Source organism: Triticum dicoccoides, chromosome 1A (assembly GCF_002162155.2).
Source record: "Triticum dicoccoides isolate Atlit2015 ecotype Zavitan chromosome 1A, WEW_v2.0, whole genome shotgun sequence".
NCBI lineage: Eukaryota > Viridiplantae > Streptophyta > Magnoliopsida > Poales > Poaceae > Triticum > Triticum dicoccoides.
In genome coordinates, this window is record NC_041380.1 from 601,330,022 (window position 1) to 601,336,427 (window position 6,406).

At 43.0% G+C, this 6,406-nt stretch overlaps 1 pseudogene; it reads right to left on the reverse strand.

The window, feature by feature from the left end:
- Nucleotides 1-2,233: 2,233 nt before the first annotated feature.
- LOC119357029 lies at nucleotides 2,234-3,624 on the reverse strand (annotated as a pseudogene).
- Between the last annotated feature and the right edge of the window lie 2,782 nt (nucleotides 3,625-6,406).

Here is a 6,406-nt window from a genome sequence, read left to right on the forward strand (position 1 = left end):
CCTGTACAGAATGATCATGTGTTGCTGCATATCCTACCACCGGCGTTGCGTACATCCACTCGTGTGCCCAGTGCTTCCTCTCGCCGCCCTCGGGGAAGTTTTTTCTGCCATGGATGCAAGGAGAGAAAGAAAGGAGCATGGACGTGGAGATAGATTAAGAGAAATCGGGAGCTGCCATGGGTTGGTGAAGAGCTGAAGGCTGCTGGGAGGGGACATATGGGAGATATAGGAAGCTGAGGGGGAAGATGGAAATGTCATGAAGGGGAAAGCCGAGGAGGCCACGGATCTGTAACCTGGCCAGTCGGCCAACACCTAGCTAGGACCGTCTTGGATGCATAGAAAGTAGAAACACGAGGATTCATGTTCATACATGCCATCTGCAAGCTTCATTTGGATTCGTGCTGAATGAAGTGGTCATGCTTCTGTCAAAAGCTAATCCTCAAGAACCTCTTCTTGAGAATCTTCAGGTGTTCCCCGCAAAAAAAAAAAGAGAATCTTCAGGTGTATGCCAAGCAACAGACAACTGACGCATCAAGGAAGGACGCAAAATCACTAACTCAAACATACACAAGCGACACTTTGTATTTGCTAAGACGAATATTGTACTACCATCCATGTATTTGTTTCAAACAAACATGGGCCAAAATATTGTAGTTGTATTCATGTATTCCACTCAAATTTTAATGCATTGATTCTCTCTCTCTCTCTCTCTCTCTCTCGCTCATGATTCGTGCCATCTGCAATGGCAATGGCAATGCCTTTTTGTTTACCATGATAGCACCTAACTGACAGAGAAACCAACACCACAGGCTTGGCCAATTTCTGCCCGAGGGTTCATGGAAGCTTTGCAGAAGTCGATTGCATCTGATACAGCAGACCATGAAACATGGCAATGCCTAATATTTATCTACAAGTCCAATCCAATAGATAAAGTGCGGTCAGACTACGACCAAACTAAAATCAAGGGGAGAAGTAATCTTTTGGGCAGTATTTGCCTGGGTGACGTGCGTAAAACCTCATTATCTTCACCTCATTTCAACAAGTCCTGCTGATTCCTTCACTACCCCTGCTCCATCAGCTTCTGCCCGGCAGGCTGCAGGCCAGCGCTGGTCTTCCTTCCAGTAAACTGCTTGCGTTGGCGGCATGCAATTTCTGTAATCTGCTTCCGACCAACCGAGGTGTTGCGCGGCGGCCTCAACCCTACCCCTGGAGTACATCGCATCACAGTTGCTGCCCCGGCACGACATGGGCGGCTCCACGCCGAGTATGTGCACCGACAGGCGGCACCTCTCACCTCACCATCTACGCGCAAGTCTGCTCTGTGCTCCAGCCATGGACAACCATGTACTGGTAAAGTTCCTTTGTAGCTTGTCCTATCCGGTGCCTCTTATCTGTGCCGTTGGCTACCATATGGAGATGTGTGCTAGTGCATGCATCAGCAGTAGTATCACTGTAGCCACTCTGTGATTAGTCTGAAAAGTAGGGCTACGTGAACAGTGGCCAGATTCCTTTTCGTAGGTCTTGCGTGCCCAGCAGCACTGTGCCCCATCGTGTCACTCCTGGTCTCCTCCCCGTCGTGTCACTCCCTTGTCTCTGTTCATGTGAAGGATGAGAGAACAGAGAAACCATTTTCTTTTCTAATCCCATGTGTGAGAGAGAGTGGACAAATGGCAGCATGAGAGAGAACATATTAATCTGGTTGTAGAGGCTGGGAGAGAGAAAAAAGAGAAGTGAGAGAAAGAATAAACATTTTTCCACGAGAGAAAGAGAGAGCAGTAGTGAAAGTTTTGGAGAAGGGAGACAGGGGCTGTGAGAGAGATAAGAGAGAAAAAGCTCACGTGCCCACCGCCTCTAGCAGTGTGAAAAATCTTTTGACTTTTTCACACACAAGCGCATGTGCTGCATGTCATTAGTAAAGTTCACACAAGAGAGTTTTGCGTTCAGAAAAAAAAAGAGTGCTGAACAGTGACACATGATGTGATGCGTCAGTCAGGTTGCTGCATGTGAAGCAATGAGTTGCATGTGAGCGAGGCCCGTCATTCTGACGCTGACGCCAGTGTATTAAGCATTGATCCATCTGACACAGCTGCAGTCTTTCAGAACTATGCACATATCCTGATGCATCTCAGTCCAGTTTGAACGGCCACGATATAGGGTACCATGGAGCTCGGCCTACAAAAAACTGCCCATGTACTGGGTCGGATGAGCCACTAAAGAGTGTGGCTTATCTATTTTATTTTTTTCTTTGTTGCACGGCCTGTGTCCTTAAGCTCGACTGCTGCACCTATTATGTACACCACCAACCAACATCTTTCTCCAGTCAGTCAGCCACAAGATGATACAGAGTATGTACGTAGCATCCTAGCTAGTGATGGTGTACATATCCATCCTACTTAAGAAATGATGATTGAGAAAAAAGGACCAAGCTTTTACTTGTAGGGTTGCTGCTGTAGCCAGGAGTTAAATGAGTGGCTAGATAAGGGATGTCCTGAAGCCTATACTCTACAAAATGTTTACCCCCTGCATTCCTTCAGTGTGGCCGTTTCTTCAGCGGCAACAGCTGAAAGCTCTGTTACCATAGGGAGTGTAGCCTCTATCTGAACAAGTGCACACCGCAAAGTAAATATGCTTGGTGGTTATATACCTCAAGGCCTGTATGTAATATTTCTCTAATAAAGTATATCTCCAGTCTGCTGTTCCTTATTTGAAATGCATAATTGCCACAAGGTGGATCAGTCTAGCTAATTCTATATTTTGACGGGAACTCAGGCAACAACCTCCAACAATTTGATAGGATATCAAGGAAAGATGGGCCTCAATAGTTCAATTTGTATATCAGTTCCGTTTTCTCCGTGCAGCAACATGGTCTCCTTGACCAATGCAGTAGCAGTTTGGATAGCAGAAAAACAAGCATAAGAGTCACTCAAATCTGTAAGAGAGCTTCTGAATCTTACCTTCCGAAACAAATGGCAAGCGGATGAGCCCAGTGTTTGCATAAGGTCAATTGTTGAACCGACAGCGTTCTTAACATTAGTTACATCAGCCTGCAAGAGGCACAAATAAGCATCATTTCAGCTTTTTAATAGATAAAGAACAGAAAATAGTACTGGAACAAAACTTGCTCAGCACGTGGAATAGTTAGACTTCTCAGTAGGAGCCATGATATATAAAAATATTTTAAAAACACTTCATGTTACCTTTGCACCTCCTGTGACCGGGAGACGAAGGGTACTCGCTTTAAGCGCTTCAGTTGCACCAAACAAAGTGCTGGAATGATCTCCTTCCAACCACACCCAGCGATCGAGGTAGTTCATCTGCATCATGATAACAAAATATGCAATCACAACGACCAAATTTAAAAGGCAACACAGATTTCAACGCAAACAGTTTTAGCTTGCACAAAAAATGGTGAAACTTCCAACACACATTGTCTTCCTTGCAAATCGTAGACTAGCTTTGATAGTAAAATAATTGCAGTGTGATAAGTGAAATGACAACAAATCTTACTTGTTCTTTCAACACCATTGCTAATTTCACCTCCTACCTGAGCCTTTGTACATCTTTCCTTTTCTTAACCAGAGATTCAAACATTCTTGAGTTTTCATCACATACGCTGAAGAGCATATTATGTTCCAAATGAGCAAATTGTAGTAAGGAAACGAGCTTGGCTAATACACAAATTGAAATATATAACAACAATAATAGTAATATCACAAAACAAAAAGAAACTGAATTTGAACAGGGCCATCGACATTCTCTCTGACTTACATACAGATATAGGATATGGCAAATGAAACACCAAAATGCCAAAAAACTGTCTAACAAGTGCTACAAGTGTGACTGGATTGTACTAAAAAATGTCAAAAAATATGTGTAACAAGGGGAACTAATGCTACACAAGGCGAGGTTTACCTCAGCACCAATCTTCTGACTCGGTTGCATTTGATTTGCGTAAGCATTTGCAAAACGCCACTGTAAGTTCCTATTATACAAGAGGCACAAATGATGGGCATCTTCCAAGTGGATTGGTATCTTTTATCTTTTTTCTTAATCTTGTTGCATGAACAATGTAGCTAAGAGTAGAGGTTGGGGCATTGGACTTTCTACCACGTGAGGATGGTAATCTGCCGCCAACAGGTGGGGTGGCAGGTCTAATACTGTTTCCAGGAAGATTTTTGTGCTTTGATACACACTCATTCTTGCTCTTTGACAGACCACTAGAGGCGTGTGGTTGTGATGCAGCCGACAAGGTTGGAGGCACGGCAAGACCCATCTTCTTTGGCAGAGTATCGTCGTCAACACTATCAAATGCAAGATGTCGTATTTTTGTTTGACAGACATCGAGACACAATTTGAGCTGTGCCATCACCTTTTTCAGAAAATTTGGTGTTATTCATCCCACCAGCACCACCAGGTGCAAGCAGCCTTGTCCTTGCAGACACACGTCGTGATGCACCATGAGGTTGATGGTGAACCTTTATCTTCATCATCAAAACCCAAGACTTTAGATACAGCACCCGGTGATATGCCATGTGAGCCTTGAGAAAAACCAAGCCTTGTTTATGGAGAAGCCCTATGGAACGAAGATAATGAGGTGGAGAAATCCCATGCCTTCTGATGAGCCTTTTGAGATTCAGAGGCAAATCCCCTTGTCCTTGCAGACAGACATTCTGATGCAGTACATGATGTTGATGGTGATTGTGTTCTTTATAAACAAATCTCGAGCATTTTGATACGCCGTCTGGTGTAAAGCTTTGTGAGCCTTGAGAAGAATAAAGTCTTGTTTGCGGACAAGCCCTATGGAATGAAGATAGTGAGGTGGAGAAATCCCATGACTTCTGGTGAGCCTTTCCAGAGGCAGGTTGTCGTCTTCTCACGGAAGCCAAACCTTGATCTAGATGGGATGCCTCCCCTAATCCTACCGTATTCCCCTTAAAACACACTTCTTTGTCCTCCGAGTCGCGCAAGACATTATCAGACTGCACCAGACACAATAATGATATTGTTATTCAGATCTCAAGTAGGTGCATATTATTCACTGAGCTTTCTTCTGGGAGCAACGCAGATGTAACACAATACCTCTTTGATCCATAAACTTCGGAAATACTCCCTCCATCCTAAAATAAGTGACTCAACTTTCTACTAACTTTAGTACAAAGTTGAGTCACTTATTTCCGGATGGAGGGAGTATTTTTTTTCTAATTCTTTTTTAGATTGAAAGAATATTGGTTGATCAATCAGTTCCAAAGCATTTTGGTTAAATCCATTAATGAAGGAAAGTTAGATTGCATTCAGTTAGAAAGTATCATACCTTGTTTGTTAGTTGTTCTTTATCTTTGACAACGATCACTTGATTCAATTGCATTTCAGTTAATGTAAACATTTAGGAAAATGTAGGTCATTCAACTTCATTTATCATATTTATTCATCTCCCGTGCGGTACCACCGAAAATCAGATCCTCGTATTTGCAGAATCATGGATTTTCACAATGAGAATATTATTTCCAATGCAAAGATCCATGATCCTACAAACATGAGGATATAATTTGTAGTGAACCTGCACAGGAAGACAAAAAGGAAAAATATGTTTACTCACGTACATTTGACCTAAATGGTTGCAATGTACATTAACAGAAATGCACTAGAATAGAGTGGTGTAATCTTCCAGGTGTTGTGTGGACCTCTTCCACAATTAATGAAATTGCAGGATATGTTAAAAAAAATCTTGACTAAATTCAGCATCATATCAAGGTGCTGAAAATGCCATTTAAAATAGTGCTGAGAAAGAACAAAAAAAATATTTGGGGCATGGATCTCTAGATTAACAACAAACAATCCCAACATACTAAAGGAATTTGTCCGAAGCAAACTAATATTACCTGAACCAAGTCCCTGCCCATGTCTATCTTGGAAGACAGCTCAAGAACATGATGCGCTGCAAAATAAAATGTCGATGCATAATATGTACGCAAAGGCAAAACTAAATTGGTTGACCAGAAACTAGCTAGATACCTTGGTCAGTGACTAGGCTGCGTGGAGAGGTATTGATCTCATTGCTGTCAAGATGAGGGGCTGCAAATTTGTGCTTGTCTATCAGCGGATCCTCGTCACTTGCCAAGAGCACAAGCGGCTCCTCCTTGTTCTTGAGACAAGCGATTCCACATTCATCCTTGTTTGTGCATGGACACTCGTCCAAGTTTGTATCCCTCTTGGCAGCCAGCTCAAGAACTTGATGACCTGCAAAATAGAAATATCAATGCATGGTATTTACATGTGTCCAAGCAAAGGCAAAGCAAAATCGATTGACAAGCGACTAGCTAGCTACCTCGGTCGATGACTAGGTTGTGTGGAGTAGTGTTAATCTTGTTGATGTGGGCACCCTCGTTGCCGGCCAAGAGGACCAGCG